The sequence below is a fragment of the Cervus canadensis genome, chromosome 20, assembly GCF_019320065.1.
Source record: "Cervus canadensis isolate Bull #8, Minnesota chromosome 20, ASM1932006v1, whole genome shotgun sequence".
NCBI classification, from domain to species: domain Eukaryota; kingdom Metazoa; phylum Chordata; class Mammalia; order Artiodactyla; family Cervidae; genus Cervus; species Cervus canadensis.
The window spans coordinates 39762668-39781806 of NC_057405.1; the positions used below are offsets into that span (position 1 = coordinate 39762668).

Below are 19139 nucleotides of genomic sequence, written 5' to 3' on the forward strand. Positions count from 1 at the left end.
AGAGGACTAAAAGGTTTAAAGTGGTAATGCATTTAAGTAGACTAAAATAAGGTAAGCGATAATAGGCTGATAGGGTTGTTTTGGAAGGCCTTCTTTTGAGAAGACATCTGAGTAGAGAGCAGAGTCAAAATCAACCCTGAATACTCATTGGAAGGACTGATGCTGAAGCGGAAGCTCCAATACTCTGGGCACCTGATTCAAAGAGCCAACCTGACTCTGGAAAAGACTGAAGGTAGAAGGAGAAGAGGGCGACAGAGGATGAGATGGTTGGATGGCACCATCGATTCACTGGATATGAATTTGAGCAAACTCTGGGAGACAGTGAGGGACAGAGAAGCCTGGCGTGCTGCAAACCATGGAGTCACAGAGTCAGACATGACTGAGTAACTAAACAACAACAACAAAGTGTCAGGGTAAGAACATTCTAGTCAAAAGGAACAACATTTGGAAAGTTCCCCTGGCAAGAATGGCCAAGACCACCTGGCTGGACTGGAGTGAGTGACAGGGAATGTTACTAGGCAAGAGCTGAAGGCAGGGACAAAGTCTTCTAGGATCCCGTAGGCCACAGAGAAGAGTTATGTATAATAAGAAACCACAGGGGGCCCTCAGCAAATGCATGACATGATCTGATCATGTTTCTAAAAGATCATTTCTTCTACACTGTGGAAGACACAGTAGAAAGCCATGGAAACACGGTTATTGCATAAATCTGGGAGAAAAACAATGAGAGTGGTTTACACCAAGTACTGTGCATACAGAAAGCAGCAGTTGGACCTGGGAAATATTTTGAGGTGGAGCCAGTAGGATAAGTTATCTGATAGGTAAAGGGCATTTAGAGTTGTCATCAAATAAATCCGTGTAATGTAATATGTTACTTGATTTTCTATTTGCATTCTATTTTATGTAGGAGCACAGTAAAAACTTGGAGACGGCATTGGGGCAGGAAATGGTGGACAATGGAGGGATTGTTCAAATGCATCAACCTTCCATAATAATTAATTGTTACTCATGAAGCAAGAACCAAACATTAGCTTTCTCCTCTTCCTTTCTTTCCTTCCTTCCTTCCAGTGAAGCATTCAAGTATATTTACTTATAGTCAAGTTTATAAATGAAATAATGCTTTTAAATACAAAAGTTAAATTTAACTCCACTGAAATTTTAAAGGAAAAACATGATTAGGTGATGTTTTGCAGCTTTCATCAGTACTGTTTACCTAGTTATTTCAGTAATGAAGAATTTGGAAAAAAAATGAATAGCGTCTCATGCCAACTGCTCTACATATTTAAGTTCTGAGCACCTGAGCATGAAAGTTGAAGTACTGAATAGATTGAGTATATTATGAACAGAGTTTAGTGTAACAATCAAATAAATTACATTCATGATATCCATAATCACTAGTCTGTAGCATGACAATTAGCTACAAATGATAAACAATTCTCATTAATTAATATGATCAGTTCTACATTTAGACAGCCATACAAAGTTTCTAACTTTTTTAAAAATTCTTCAATATCTCCTTGAGTTTCAGCTGAATCTTTTCTACTCCATAACCACATATGTCATACAATAAACATTTGCTCTAATATGCTGACTGAATTAATATCAATATGTTTAATCAACTCTATGTTCATCTCTCTTCTCTTTTCTCCCCCCCCCCTCATTCTTTACTCTTTGCTGTGATTTCCCCCGCTCAGTACACCTTCCAGATCACAGATCACAGGTTTCAGACCAGACTTCTCCCAAATCACTAGCTTCTTCTCTGCTTCCAGATTGCTTCACCAGAAAAGTTCTTAATTATTCTCCTGCTCCCTGTTCCCTGATCAGAAAGTTCAGCTCCTGGGTATCAAAGGGCTCAAGTGCTGAGGTTGAAGGTCAGCAAAGGACAATGCAGCATGATGCCCAACAAAGAACACAAGCCAGAGAGAGAGGCCTGAGAGATGCTGAACTCAGCCTCTGGGAGCTGTGGTCAATGGGGAAAGGGAATAGATGGGAGCGGATAAAGAGCTATTAAGTGCTGAAAGTGCTGAAAGTGTTAATTGCTCAGTCTTGCCCAACTCTTTGCAACCTCATGGACTGTAGCCCACCAGGCCCCTCTGTCCACGGAATTCTCCAGGCAAGAATACTGGAGTGGGTGGCCATTCTCTTCTCCAGGCAATCTTCCCAACCCAGGGATAGAAACTGAGTCTCCTGCATTGCAGGCAGATTCTTTACCATCTGAGCCACCAGGGAACCCAGAGAGCTATCAAAGCCCACCAACTCATGACTGTGATTCTCTGGCTATGGCTTAGAGAAGTAGATAATGCCAGATACGTGCTCTTAAGTTCTTAAGAGCATCATGATGGATTACAAAATACATCCATCTTGTGGATACACAGGACCTATGTAACATTCTAGTGCTGTACAGAGAGAGAAAGAAGAAGAAACATGAAAGACTACTTGAGAGGAATAAACATAAGTTAGCTTTACACAAGAACATTTGAAACACATTCTCTCTCCATGTGATTTTCTTTTCATGTAATCTGGTTTTTCATGGGTAAATATGGACATGTATGTTCAGTTTATCTGAAAGGGGTCATAATAAGGTCAAGAAAAAGTCCTAGTACTGTGAGAAACTTGATACATATTAGCTATAACATGCTTCATAGTTTAGAGCTTTGACCTTGAAGGCAAAGAGCTAGAATAACTGAATCATGCAGACATTTTGCTTTTTCTCATCAATCAGGGTATTGACCCCTAAAGGCACTGAGATACAGAGTGAACGTGACTCTTAAGGTCTGAGATTCCATTCTGTTTTTGAGTGCAAGAAAACAAACCTGGAGAGACAAGATACAAAACCACTTAGTAAAGACTTCAGCATGAAAAGCTTTCTTTCCTAGGTATAGCCACCTCCAATGTTGGCACTTGAATGATCATTTCTCAGGGTGCTAAGTTGCTTCAGTGGTATCTGACTATGAACCATAGCCTGCCAGGCTCCTCTGTCCATGGGAATCTCCAGGCAAGAATACTGGAGGGAGTTGCTATGCCCGCCTCCAGGGGACCTTCCCGACCTGGGGATCGAGCCTGCCTCTCTTATGTCTCTGCATTGGCAGAGGGTGGGAAGGCTCCTCCCTGTGATACCAGACACAAATACAGCTGGCTTGACCTTCTATGTTTACCAAACAAGAAAGGGAGTAAAAAGGATATCTACATAGAGATTTCTTAATAATCTAACCAACTTGTCAGGTTACTACAGAATTTAAAGAGTTTATCACAGTTCTTTAGAGCCAGCCATAATTCAGCAGGTTGCTTTCAATTCTAACTGGTTTTCACTGCACAATACAATCAATGATACAATCATCAGATGTAAGTGACAGAGTTCACTTTTTTTTTTAGGGCAAATCATCTGAAAATGGTGAAAATACTTCAAGTTCCTTTAGGAAAACATGTTGTAAAATTTCCATAGTGATAATGTTATTAACACAAGGAGAGTTTTGAAGCTTCCTGTAAAATTAGGTTTAAAAAATTAAAGTGTAAGTTTCATTTAAGGCACATCTATCTCATCATGCACATTTAAAGCAAAGTATTAACAAGAAACACATTTTAAAAGTACTTTATACAGTCAACATAACGGAAAAACATAGACAGCAAATACAATTTCAGGGAAATTAGTGATGCATGCCTCCGAAATTATAGGGATTTAGTCTTAAAATCATTATTTAAGTGTAGATTCTTTTCAATTCCAAGAGAAATACTTTACTTTTCTCTACTCACCAACTAAATTCCTCATTAACCTACAAGAACACAGCAACACTATTGTACAGTTGATAACCCTCCCTTTTTATTATGCAAATAAGACTATACAGGTGGTTACAGATTCTGAAATAACTGTTACTAATTATACACTATTCTCCAATGCCATAATAAAAAGTGAATGAACTTGATACTGACATAAGGAAAATATGCAGTTTAAAGAAATGACATGGTATCCAAAACAGATGTTATCATAAATTATAGTCTAATAATCTAAGGGTGAATTGTGCTGAAGACTCAGTCATCCATAATGGATTCCTTTATGACTTACCCAACAGGAATCAGGGTTAAACATTCTAAATATGGTTTATTCTGGCTTGAACTACATGTGATTAAAAGTTTCGATTTGACACAACTGGCTAATTATCTCCAAAATTCAGTGGTGGAGAAATCGTTCATTTACAAGGATTGCTCATGGCAACACAAGTCATGAAAGTCTACACAAGGAGACAGAGAAGGAGGGAAGTGAATCACACATGCTGAAACAGGATGTGCCAAACTAGGGCTGTGGTTGGACAGTTCCCAAGCTGAAAACAGGCAGACTTGTGGAAACAGCAAAAACCAAAATGTGCATATTCACAGTCACACAATCACTGCGGAAAAAGCTGCGGGGGGCGGGGGGCAGTGTGGAGTGCCTAACACTGAGAGAGCCATTCAGCCTGGGCCTCACCTTCTGGAAATCGCAACCCACTCCAGTATTCTTGCCTGGAGCATTCCATAGATAAAGGAGCCTGGTGGGCAAAGGAGTCCATGGGGTCACAAAGAGTTACACACGACTGAGTGACTCACACACACACCTTCTGGATGGACCTGGATTTAGACTTGGATGTTAGCACTATTTGAGTTCTACCACAGGGTCACAGATACAATGAAACGATGGAATAAACTGAGGTGTTCAGATTAAAGTGTTCAATACACCATAATTATCATAAGAATGGTAGACCTATCTTTATTTTCTAACATCCAGAAGTCTCAACAGTGGAAGTAGCTAGAGCAGTCTTGACCCAGCAAAGAGAGACAGACACAGCAGATGTTGAAGTTAAAGTTCTACACTATGTTAGCTTTAGAATATGCTTCATCAATAGCATTATTCATAATGTTAATAGTACTGGCCAACAGAAGAGGGGATTTTAGCAAAGTAAGTGTCTTCTCAAATACAAGCAGTTATACTGACCCAGGATAAAATAAGTGAGGAAGAAAGAAACTAGAGTTCAATGAGAGTACTTGATCACCTTAAGCATTATCAATATCTTCAATTAATGAAACATCATTATTTTACCCATTCTTTATAACTGTGAAAATATTGAAGACATAGTTCATAATTCTTGAGGTTTAAACATACAAAATTAATATATGCATGTGCCTACAAGTGTGATGTGACAGTTTCAAAAACACACTTGACATTGCTCTTATTCCTTAAATATCAGGGTGGCAGAAATATAAACATAATAAACTCCAAGATACCAAAGCAAAGTTCTATCCAAATCTTGAAATATGACCTAAGTTTAAGAGTTCAGTGAAAGAGTTTTGAAGATACAGGTACAGTAAATAACCCAGTTCAGTTCAGTCGCTCAGCCATGCCCAACTCTTTGGGACCCTATGGATTGCATTGCGCCAGGCTTCCCTGTCCATCACCAACTCCTGGAGCTTACTCAAACTCATGTCCATCAAGTCAGGGATGCCATCCAAACATCTCATCCTCTGTCGTCCCCTTCACCTCCTGACTTCAGTCTTCCCCAGTATCACAGTCTTTTCCAGTGAGTCAGTTCTTCGCATGAGGTGACCAAAGTATTAGAGTTTCAGCTTCAGCATCAGTCCTTCCAGTGAATATTCAGGACTGATTTCCTTTAGGACTGACTGGTTTGATCTCCTTGTAGTCCACGGGACTCTGATAATAACCCAAAGAAGTTGCTATTTACTGCACTGTATCTACATAAACACCAATTCCAGGTGATCCTTCATAGTTTCTCTTTATCCAGAAGTAAATATTTTATTAAACAAGAGACTAATTCCTCAGGTTTTACGTCTTTTCTTATCAAAGTCTTTGCTACTGAGACTGAGTGGATCTGGCATAGGCATATGCTTCTTCATTAGGTATCTGTAAGAGTAGGGCATAGGATAAGACTACAGCAATAGCCCCGAAGAGGCTTGTGAGTAAGGCTTTATGATGATGAAGGGATGACTCTTGGCAACTGTCCTGGGAAATAAGAGACCAAAACGTAAGGTTACTGGTGGGGGGACAGCACCCCAATGATAGCATGGGGACTCCAGGAGAAGGCTATGGGTAATCTTCTGAGGTCAAAAGACAAGGTCTAAAGTTGAATTAGGAGTTAAAATTGGAATCTCATAATTCTCACAGTTCAAGCTACAGTGTCTACCATTCTGGAAGTGATTTAATTCAAAATCCTACCCTGGTGAGGATGAACTGGAATGGAGATGGAATGTTAAGGCTGCTTGCATCAGAAACTGGGGAAAAGGCACCCCATAAGTGAAGAGCTAGAATGCATGAGTGTGGGAAAAAAAAGAAAGGGCTGATGCTTGGTTTTGTTTTGTTTTTATTTTTTGCTTCAGGCCCAGCAAATTTTGAAAGAAACTGGAATTATCCCATAGGACCACAGAGAGAACTTCAAAGAATCCCTTTGAAATCAATTAGTGCATACAAATATTTATCTAAGAAGTCGCTCAAAGATATTTGACAGGTAAATACTTAAATTCAATGATTCAAATAATATACCCCTGTGAACAGAGTATTTGTTTGTGTTTGTTTGTTTTTTAAACTACTACAACACTAAGCATTTGATAAATGTATGAAAATGGTATTATCAAGCTGGAGTGTTATGACCTCCATAAAGCACAACCAAATTATTCTTCCAGCTATTTAATTCAAGTGCACTGGAATAACCAATGAAGCTAAGTTATATTAGTCTAATTTTCAATGAGGTAGAGATAATTATTAAGGTCACATTGATTCTTTTCATGAGGAAAAACTAGTAGTTATAATATGCTCACTTTGAGTGATACCCATCCCATATATTTTCTCCTGAAACCTTCCCTACAATCCAATTAAGGTGGGCATTATTTCCATTTTACAGATGAGAACACGAAGACTGAGCTTAGAGTGGAGTCAAGAATTAGGCCCAATATATACCCAAAGCAATGAAATCAGAATGTCCTAGAGAGATCAGCAGTGCCAGGTTCACTGCAGCATTATTTATGAGTGTGTGTGTGTGCGCACAGGTGTGTGCTTGTGTAATAGGCAAGATATAGAAACAGCTGTAATATGTTACTGTATTTACATATATATACACACACACACTCTCATATATATAGTTCTCAATATAGAAACAACCTAAGTGTCTATCAATGGATGAGTGAATAAAGATGTGATAAATATATATATATGTTTCATTTTATATATTTTCTTCTAATATTTTATTGTATTAGTATATGTACAAAGAAAAGGAGAACATCCTGTTTGTGACAACTTGGATGGCCCTTAAGGGCATTATGCTAAATCAGATAAGCCAGACAGAGAAAGACACCTAATTGCTGCTGCTGCTGCTGCTGCTAAGTCATTTCAGTCGTGTTCAACTCTGTGTGACCCCACAGACGGCAGCCCACCAGGCTCCCCCATCCCTGGGATTCTCCAGGCAGGAACACTGGAGTGGGCTGCCATTTCCTTCTCTAGTGCATGAAAGTGAACATTGAAAGTGAAGTCGCTCAGTCGGGCCCAACTCTTAGCGACCCCGTGGACTGCAGCCTACCAGGCTCCTCCGTCCATGGGATTTTCCAGGCAAGAGTACTGGAGTGGGCTGCCATTGCCTTCTCCGAAATGCTGTATATTCTCTTTAATTTGTGGAATCTGAAAAGAGCAGAGTAGTGGTTACTCAGGATGTGGAGGTGGGGGCGGGAAACAGGGAGATGCTGGTCAAAGGGTGCAAACTTTTAGGTCTAAGATTAACCAATTCTCAGTATCTAATACATAATATAGTGATTATAACTACTAATACTGTATGACAGTACATTTTAAATGTTTTCACCACAAAAAAAAAAAAAAAAAGAAATAGTAACTATGTGCCAGGATGGAAGTATTAGCTAGTGCTATGGTGTCATTCTGCCATATTTAAATGTATCAAATCAATACCTTTAGTGAAAGTCGCTCAGTCGTGTCCTACTCTTTGTGACCCCATGGACTATAGAGTCCATGGAATTCTCTAGGCCAGAATACTGGAGTGGGTAGCCCTTCCCTTCTCCAGGGGATCTTCCCAACCCAGAGACTGAACCCAGGTCTTCCACAATGCAGGCGGATTCTTTACCAGCTGAGCCACAGGGAAGCTTCCAAGAATACTGGAGTGGGTAGCCTATCCCTTCTCCAGCGATCTTCCTGACCCAGAAATTGAAACACAGTCTCCTGCATTGCAGATGGATTCCTTATCAACTGAGCTACCAAGAAAAAAGCCCCTTTAACACCTTAAACTCACATAATGTTACACATCAATTATATTTCAGTAAAGCTGAGGGGAAAAGAATTGAACACATACTATCTACTCCAAAGCATGTCTCCTTCCACAAGGGGACAAATCAGAATCACTTTGACAAGAACACTAGGATTCTTAAAGATAGTTTCATTATACCTTTGCATCAATATTTTTCTTGAAGGACTCAAAAAATAATGCAAGTCATAAGAAAAACCTTTTAAAACACTTTTTTTTTACTATTTTGGGTGAAAGCAGGTGGTATGTATCTGTCCCAATTTACAAGGATTTGAGGAAAGAAGAATAGGCATATTCAATAGGTGATAAGCACCTTAGAAAATCTAGCTGCATCATGCACACTTACTAATTATAGCTCAGGGATAACTCTGGGCTCTTTTATAAGCCCAGTGGTTGTCAACCTATTACAATAGTTTGTCAACTGCATTTCTTTCCAACCATCCCTGATGGAAACATGTAATTACTAAAACTACCAAAGTAGATGCATTTGAATTAAAGCAAACCACACTGTAAACCTTATGGCCGTAAATTCTGTAAGGGATTGAATAACATGAAATGACTGGGCTGCTTTAAGAGAGAAAGAAATAGCTTTCATAACATAGCAGCTAAAACCTAACAATGGTTTAGTAAGAGTATTTGACTCAATTCTCAATTGTTATGTAAATAAGCATACCTGTAGGAATGAACACATTGTGGTTACAATGAAGTCTTAAATAAAAAGCAGGGCCTTTTAAAACACACACCAAATGTTCTGAACCTACTGAGAAAGTTTATTAATTTAAACCATGGCCCATAGGATAATATTTAAGAAGCCAGTCTTTTTCTACAATGACAAATCACACTTCAAAATTGCCTTCACAGTCACAAAACCCTCGAGCTAGGCAAGACCCTGAGTTGTCCTTCAGCTTCAGCCAACAAAAATATCAGCAATAAGTATGGCTAACAATCCACCTGCAGCATAGGCTAAACGATGGCAAATAAGGCATTCATGCAAAAAATTAACACATGGCAGAAAATAATACTGAGCTCCAGGGCAAAATTCAGTCTTGTGTCACGGTGAAAAATCAAAGAACATATCTTAGACTATGAAATCCCTAAACAGTATCTCATTAGTATAATTCAGAACTTTACTCAAGGGACACATACTTTTACCATACTTATTTTAATCTTATTTTATCATGCTCTTAAAGGAATTCTCCTTTCTCTAGAACTATATGCAGGAAAACACTCATCACTGGTTTTTCAATTAGTTATTAAATCTTTGTGATAATATGTACTTTTCTATTTATATTAGTCATTATTTTGGCAATTCCTATTGCATTGATTTAGGGTAAATGAACAATCTATTCCAATATGTTCAGTTTTTCTGTTTCAATTCTTAAACAGAGAAATGATTTCTCATTTGCTAATCAGTAACATATTTCAGACTATGAAGCCACAGGGGACAGCTCTTGTAAGGACTTCTCAGCATTATGTGAAAAGATACAAGGATCTAATTTTATACACACACACACATAAAATGATGATTTTAGCAAAAGTCAACTCACTATTGTATAGTACTATATCTTGTTCTGATGCTTTGAGGCTGGAGCACAGAATAAGGTGTGAAGTTAATCTGAAGCTGAACCTGAGGACAGACTCTGCAAAGAAGTTCTTGGGAAGAGAAGGGGTCCCCAGCAACATCTCATGGATCTGTGTCTAAAATTTGACAGCAGAAAGAGAAATCACAAGAGACTACTTCAGTTCCTTATCCAGACTCCTTTCTGAACTTTGAAGCAGAAGAAGAAACATCTGGAGATGTTGATCCCAGAAGTGAGGTAACAGCAGGGCAGATCACACAAATATTCTGCTTAAAACTACTGCACTAACTTTAATAGCAGACTCTGAAATGCCTTCCAAAGAAACTGTATACGTATATATAAATGTAATCCATGTAGTGCACAGCTTATGTGAATGCTTTTTTGTACCTTAAGTGCTTTTGCATGATTTCAGTCAATAATGGCTAGCCTGGCAGATGAAACTATAACTTTCAGCCCATGAGAATCAGGCTAACACCCTCAGCCAGTAGGGCTCTACAACTTTATCCTGGAGGGGGACATGTTCTTCAGTGTATTTCTCCTGCTACTGTGTCTCTTTCTGTCATTTATTTCATGTTCTGATAAGCAGTTTGGACCCATAATGATGGACAAAAATAGGCTCTGTCTGCTAGCAGAAAATAAAGAAAGTGCATAGCACTGATTGTCAACATGCCTGTGTTAAGATGGCTCAATTCTCCTTCCAGAAAATAGCTGAGGACACATTAGGTAAAGATATCCAGGAAGTTCAGGACTGGTGAATGTTTCCTAGCATGATGAAAGGCACCAATGATGTACTGGAGCTACAAGTCTGAGTCAACGCTTCTGTGGACAGCTGCTGGAAGAAACAGTGGCTGGAGGAATCCTGACTTGAGTAACCAAAGAAATCCAAAGAGAGAACAGCAATATTGGACATCTAGAATGAATCTTCATAGAAACTAAGCCAGACTTTTCCAACTATGGGTCCTGACCTATTCCTGGATCATGAAATCAATTTTGTGGATCAACATTTTTCCTGCATATAATAATATAATAAAATTGAATAAGATAAAAGTATCATAGTGCTTCACTCACAGTAAACTATTAGCCATACAATTCTTGCTTCATTTCTAATTTATGTCTTCTTGTTCCATATAAAGTCTAACCATGGGTCACATTTTAAAATATGTGAAAGACAATAACCTATGCACAAATCACCACAAGTTGTGCTGAGTTAGCATCTCCATTTCGTGGAATGCACTCCCCACAGAAAACTGCTATGAGGATACAGAAATGGTCCTCTGGTGATACAAATCTCAGCTTGAGAAGTGTGCACGGTAAGGAGTGTGCATTAATATTATCTATGCCTCGCTGAACAATAGAGATCTGTGTGATAAGGGCTACCAAGACCTCCACCACCAGCCTTCTCAAATAACTATATCTCTGGGCTCTGGTTTAGTTTCCTGATTGACACTTTACAACTTCATCAAAACTGGAGAATTTTCTAGACTCCAAACTCTCTTGGTCTGAACTTTACCAGTCTGCCTAGATCCAGACTCTTCAACCCATCACCTAGACACTTTTGCTTACATTTTCAAGTTGCCAGGTGATCTGCTCTGAAAATGAACTATATAGCTACAAGGCTCACCTAACTCTCTAGAACCATTGCCTGCTTCTTGGAACCTACTTCTGCTTTATCCTAGCCACCAGAATTTTATTTCCTGATAGACAAGGCTATATTCTTTGGATATTCTAGGCCAATTGATAACTATGAAGCAAAGCAGGGTCCTATCAGACCCTCTCAGTACAAGAGCCCCTCTGTGTCCCGTTTCTTGTTTGTAGAAAAAGTCTTTAGTCTCCTAGGCATTCCCTGAGTTCCAGAGAGCAGGCACAAGCAATTCCTAACTAGAGAAGTGAGGGTAAGCGGAAACAAAGGAAAAACTATTAAATGAGAAAACTAATGACAATAATTAAGCTATGAAACAGAGTCTTAGTTTCTCCTCAAGGGATAACAATATGATGGATATCCTTGAGCCGTTCTTCTTGAACTAAGACCAACTTCCTTCCATCCAGATGGTGGACGGAAACTATATGCTTCACCCAAGCACTAGACCCCAGACTGGTTGGAAGGAGAAGATTGATGATGTAGATTCCTGAAATACCACCGTTACCTCACCGCCAACCAATCAGAAGAAAGCCATGAATCCTGCAGCCCTCAGTCCCAAATACTGGCTTTAAAAACACTCCCCTGAAAACCAACTGAGGAGTCAGGGTCTTTTAAGCATGAGTTGTCTGTACTGTAAGCTAATAGGGTAAGGGGTGGCAGGGCGGGGGTGGGGAATGGTCCCTAGAGAAAGAGAATAAGGCATGGTTTTCTTGACATAAGAAAAGTCACTTTGGGCCTTAGTGATTTTGTGATCTAGGCCTGGCCACAATGCTTGCCGTGGATGATGTCTAATTAATGATCTTAAAAGAAATGAGAGAAGGCAGGGACTAAGGAAAAGTAGTCAAGAAACAATAGTTCGGCAATAAAACAGAGTCTGAGCTCCTTCTCAAAGGATGTATATAACACTCTGACATAGTCTTTGAATTCCACAGGAACTAAGGACCCCCCAAGCTGAAACCATTCACCTCAGGTTGGGACTTGAACTCATGCACTGGGATTCAAACCTGGCCAAAACTCTGCTTGGGACTTGAAGCCAGACAAAACCTCAGTCTTACAACTGAGATCACACACTTCATTTCAGAACCCAATGGAGCTCAGGTTCTTGAAGAATTCAGTGAGAGACAAGTGATAGGTAAGAGGTGGGTTTACTCAGAAACACACTCCACACGCAGAGTGTAGGCCATCGCAGAAGGCAAGAGCAGCCTTGGGAGAAACACACTCCAAAGACAACAGTGTGGGCCATTGCAGAGGGTGAGCACAGCCTCGGAATGTGGTACAGTTAGTTTTTATGGGCTGGGTAAGCTCATAGGCTAATGAGTGGGGGCATTATTCTATTTTGGGGAAGAGGCAGAGATTTGCAGAAGTTGGGCCACCATCCACTTTTTGGTCTTCTGGGCAGCCTTGGAACTGTCATGGCACCTCTGGGTGCATCACTTAGCTTACTGCTGTGTTGTTTTTCAGTCACTAAGTCCTGTCCAATCTTTCTGACCCCATGGACTGCAGCACACCAGGCTTCTCTGTCCTTCACTGTCTCCCTGAGTTTGCTCAAACTCAAGTCCATTGAGTCAGTGATGCCATCAACCATCTCATCCTCTGTTACCTCCTTCTCCTCCTACCTTCAATCTTTCCCAGCATCAGGGTCTTTTCCAATGAGTCGGCTCTTTGCATCAGATGGCCGAAGTATTGGAGCTTCAGCTTCTGGTGATGTGTTAAAATGAGCTTATACTGAGGATCAGGGTCTAGGAGAAGTCGGTTTGTCTGCCATCTTGGGCCTAACTGACTTTAATCAGTTTATGTTGTGTCCTCAGGCTATGTCATTCTTTCAAAAGTTGTACTTTGCCCCCTTCTGTCCTGTGTCACACCCAAGTGGAGGATGGGATGATGATGTAGACCCTCCTGACTTCAATCAACTAAAGCTTGGACTCTGTTGACCTTTGCCTCAATTTTATGCTGAATTCTCCTCTGCTCAAGCCCCTTCATGTATTCATGCGTATTAGCTTAAAACTTCCCCAATTTTGCTGTTCCAGGAGACATTGCTTTTGGAAAGATCTTTGGTGTTCTCTCTATTTGCTGAAAGTAATAAATCCTTCCTTCTCCCAACTTCTGGCTTGACTATAATGCTGAGCTGAGCATGGTCCTGTGTGGCTGCTGGGCACAGAGGCCTTTTTGTCCTCCATTTCTTGTAGGCAAGACTCCAGCCTCCAAGACCTTCTCTGAGTTCCAAAGGGCAGACAGTTGGTAATCAAGAGAGGAGCAGCCAGGAAAACACTTGAGGCAAGATTAAAGGGATCAGAGAGGCTCATCAAGATTAGAAGACCAGACCACCACCAACAGAACCTGATTTAAACAACTTTCATGATTTTCCATGGGCCTATAGATTAACCCTTTCTCTCCCTTACTTGGTATCAGGTATAGTCTGCAACAGTTAGTAAATGCAGGTCATCCTCTCAGACTGCCTTAGAAAAGGAATTATATTCTTTAAGAGCTGCGCTTGTAAATGGGTTCTGGTTTCATAGCAACTGCAGATGGTTTCATCTCTGGACATTTGACTGAGAAATTGTAAGGGCAATCATAGTGAAGCACAAAGTGCTCAAAGAAACTTTTCAAAAATCAAAACAATCTTCGGGGTGTGTTCTCATGTCATTTATTCTTTCCTTTTTATCTCTTTCCCTAGTATTGGAAGTAATCTTATTCAATTCTCAGCCATGTGATTTTAGTTAGGAATGCTTTCAGCTATAAGCAATAGAAAACCCAGCTAACAGTAGCTTAAACCAGCAAGAGTTTATTTTTCTCACAAAAGAAGACTAAATGGATATAGTTGGTGGCTGTTATTAGTTCAGCAATTCAAAAATAACAGGGCTAAGATATTTGGGGTTTTCAAGACGTTCTGTGCATCAAACCCATGCTTAAGACACTATACAGGGAAGCAGAAATGACAGTTTTGGCCATATCTGACCCCTTTCTTCTAGAAAACAAACATTCCTTAAGAAAGCCTTCCAGCAGCCAGACTGGGTCACATGGACACATGTGACTGCAAATAAGGCTGTACAAATTAGGTGAAAAAAAATTGTCAACATTAACTGAAACAGATAATAATCCATTGTGCGTGTTGGGCACATTAACACTCAAAACAAACTAGATTCAAGTAAGAACAGAGAAAATGGAAATGAGTATCAAGTTAGCAACTAACAGTTTATCACCTAAAGCTACCAGCAGCTATGAGTCAACAGGTCAAAGGGATGTAGTTTTTTGGTTTTATTTTGGTTTTTTTTTTTTTTGGGGGGGGGGTCTATATTTATGAATACTTGAGTCTTTATAATGTGAAATATAAAGAACTGCCACACATTTCTCAGTCCTTGGGTGGTGACTGACCAATTTTTAGGAAATAGCATCCTTATTTTCATATGTGATGGTATATCCTTAATGGCTTTATTATATGAACTGGAACAATTAATTTTCCAAGAATTGCCTAAATCTCAAATTTTAAAAGGAAGGGTTCAAATTTAACTAGAAGAGTAAATGAACATGTAGCTTGGGAATATACAGATTCAAGATCTAACTGTGCCTCTTATCAACAAGGAAATCCTGGACGAGTCAAAACCTTTTCTGGAAATCAAACCAGTTCCAAAGAGAGTTAAGTTGAATTTAATGATAAATTTACTCTAGTTCAAAGTATAATTTCTAGAATAGCTTAGGAGGTGATGGGACCAGATACAGCAGGGACCAGACACAGGGCTTCCCAGTAGCCATTATATTAAAATATTCTTACTGAAAAATCAATGTAGCACACATCTCCAAGAACCCAGCATCAGAAGAGCAAAGTCTTTTGTGGTAGTGATAATGGTGGTGCTGGTGGTCTGTTGCTCCTTGACATCAAGAACTGGCTACTTTCATTTTTTTTGCTACTAAAAAGAACATCCTCTTTATTTATGTAATTAATTTTATTGGCTACTTTTCTGTGGGGTAATAGTAAATTGTGGTCACTGAGATTTTCTAGAACTGCCTAGAATGTTCTAGGATGTTCTAGGATGATAAAGGAAGGCCCATTTTTAGTGAGCAGATATTTCAGAAAACTGGTGAATCAAAGAGTCATTTTTTCCATAACAGTATTAAAGACCATGTTCTATAAAGTCAATTCATTTTGTTCCTGTCATTGCTCACTGGCACATAGCTCATTAAATTTTAGATTCAATTAGAGGTAAATCATAAAATTTATCACCACACAAATAACAATATTTTAGCATAATTAGCCCCAACACCAGAAGTCTTGTTTAATTTCTGCCAAAATTAGCCAAGTTATTTCACTAGGCTGTAGTCTGAATGTTTGTGTTCATGTCCCTCTATTTGCACATACTGGAGCCCTAACCTCCATGGTGTTAGAAGGTGAGACCTTTAGGAGTGAACAGATCATGAGGGTTGAGCCCTCATGAATGGGATCAATTCTCTTATAAAAGCTAACTTGTCCCTTCCACCATGTGAGGATACACAAAAAAGGTGCTCACTGGACCAGGAAGAGGGTCTTCACCAGAAAGGATTGGCATCCTGATCTTAGATTCTCAAGCCTCTATAGAACTGAGAGAAATAAATTTCTGTTGTTTATAAGCCACCTAGGTTGTGGCATTTTATTATGGCAACGCCAAAAGACCAAGACAGACTATACATCATGTCTTCTTTTAAACACCAAAAATATTATCTTTATTATATTCTCTTATTTTGTAACTTCTTTAAATAACAGCATATTGTAGATAGCTAACTTTTTTATTTCTGTCAGCATTTTATTTTAGGGTTCATTTCTTTCTCTGACATCTTTTCATCACCACTGCAGATATTTCCATACGGAAATTGTATTTTCCTTTAGATTTCTGTTCTTAAAATGTTTTATGCATTTATTTTGTTCTACGTCTCCATAGATAAAAGCAATAATAGAAGTAATTAATGTTTTGCTATTTTACTCTGAGTTTATGCAGAGTAGTCATTTGATTATCAAATCCATCCAGGATCTGCAATTAGAGTCAGTTCTACAGCTGCCCTCTTCTCTTTTCCTATAATACATGTTCTTTTCTTTGGAACTGTTGTTTTCCAGTGTGGGTGATGTACAATACTCAGAATGCATCTTCAAAATAAATGCAGCTTCCCTTTCTATCTTCAAGGCCAACATGGGGAGAAACTCCATTGAGCTTTTCAGAATTAAAGTGATATTTCAGTGCCTGTATTTTGTGTGTGTGATAGTGAATCCAGTCGGCAGCTTTGTCAGTTGGGTCGTCACTGTCACACTAGGCGTTCCAGATGTTCAAATGTAAAAATGTCATAAAATGCCACCCCAAGGATGTATTTCTTTTTATTCTTTCTCTTGTCTATTTTCCCCCATAAAGAAAGGACAAACCAAAGCAGAGCCATAGCTAGGATGACTGTCCACCATTCTCCCTAAATGGCCTCAAAGAAAAAGCACAAAGAAACTCCAGGGTTCTTTCGGTGATTATAAATGTAGCACAACTTACATGACTGGACAATTAAATTTTATATTTGAATTAGAAGCAAATCCTGCATTAACTCTGCTAGAACTCAGAGATATTTTATTTATATGATTAAATGACATTAGATAAATGATATATAAAAATGTAACTTATTTTCCTAAATTTGATATAGTATTAGAATATATTGTCTTTAAAGAAAAACCCACATCTCTATTCTAAATAACACGTAGTAAAATTTTTCCTTTAGGACTAAAGTTTAACAAAAAAATCTACTCATACACTTACACAATCAGAGAAATACAAAGTAACTTTTTAAACTGGAAGGAGGCCTTAGACGTTAATTAAATATGCTGATAATTTATTTTAAAAGTGTGGTGGCTTTAACTAACTTATCATAAGACTACCACATGTATGCATATATGTGTGTTTGCTTGAAAGTACATTCCTTACTTTTCAAATTCACATTATAACATATTGGCTTTGATAGTAATTACAGAAACTGTAAGAGAACCACTTGGAGACAGCTTCATAATTTCTCACTTCTTCCCCAGGAAAAACATTATTGCATACGTTCACTCTATATCATTTTATAAGGTTCCTTCTGGCTACTAATTTTCAGCTAAAAACCAAGAAAGACAAAAGAAACTATTCCAATTGTATATATTTTTTCCAGCTTCAAATCAAGTGTACAGAAACAAGCTTCATAAAGTCATCTTTTTAATTCACTAAGAAGAGCTTCTTTATTTTGTTTGAAAATTCTGTCTTTTTAGGGAAACTACTCATATGTCATGCATGGAGGGGGAATCACTGTAGAAAATAGATTTAACAACTCTTGTAGATATTTGTGACAGCACAGGTAATGTAACACATTTCAGATGAGTTTCAATGATTTTATTTAAATCCCACTAAATAATGTTTAAAGTGCTGTTATGGCAACTGACAAAAATTAATTATGAGTGAAAATCCCTTTCCGAAAAGTACTTCAGTCCCATCAAGTTTAGAAACGGAAGCTACCTTATTTGTTAGAGTTATTTATTCTTTAAGATTTTATAGGAACAATTGCAATTCTGAGACCCTAGCATGACCATTTTAAACCTCAAAACAAGACCAGGTGCTCAGGACACATTGAATCTAGTACGGAAAAAAGAACATGCACATAAAAGGGTAAGTAATGGCCCACTGTAGACTACTACACATAAAATAAATGGCCTAGAACATAAGACCTATAAAAACGGAGGAAAAGGTGGGCTCACCATGGGCTGGAGTAGTGGAGGAAGATTTCTATAGAGAAGTTAGGCTTTGATATGTGTTTAAGAAAAAGAATGGTACAATCCTCATGAGTAGTGTGGAGAAAGTGAGCACTGAAATTGGGGATAATGGCGAGAGCAATCCAGGGTAAGCCAAAACAGGAACTATAAACTGGAGACATCCAACAATCTTACCGCATCACAGACAAGGGGTCTAAGTAGGGAGTTGTGTGATAAAATTAAGGAATTGATTATAAAGATCTTTCAGTGCTCATCTGAGGGAACATGAACTTTCACATCAGATCGCAAAATCACTTCTTGTCATTAATTTCAAATACACATGTTTAGAATCCACTCTAGACACTCTGATTCCCAGAGGTTGGACTAGAGACTGCTTTTTAAAATTCTTAATTTTTTTTTTTTGAGTACATTTGATTTACAATGTTGTGTTAGTTCCTGTTGTACAGCAAAGTCAGTCAGCTACACATACACATATATCCACTCTTTTTTACATTCTACTCCCAGACAGGTCATTACAGAGTATTGAGTAGTTCTCTGTGCTATTTAGTATGCTCTTATAGTTATCTAGCCTGTACATATGCTTCTCTGATAACTCAGTTAGTAAAGAATCTGCCTACAATGCAGGAGACACTGGTTCGATTCTTGGGGTGGGAAGATCTGCTGGAGAAGGGATAGGCTACCCACTCCAGTATTCTTGGGCTTCCCTGGTGGCTCAGCTGGTAAAGAATCTGCCTGCAATCCGGAGTCTTGGGGTCAACCCCTGGGTTGGGAAGATCCCCCGGACAAGACAAGGGAAAGGCCACTCACTGAGTCTACACATGCTCGGTTGTTTCAGCTCAGTTCAGTTACTCAGTCGTGTCTGACCCTGCGACCCCATGGACTGCAGCATGCCAGGG

At 38.9% G+C, this 19139-nt stretch overlaps 1 protein-coding gene across 4 annotated transcripts in view; it reads right to left on the reverse strand.

The window, feature by feature from the left end:
* The window catches only part of NKAIN2 (sodium/potassium transporting ATPase interacting 2), a 1112863-nt gene that overhangs the window by 940603 nt on the left and 153121 nt on the right, over window positions 1–19139 (reverse strand). The gene's annotated exons all lie outside the window — the stretch shown is intronic.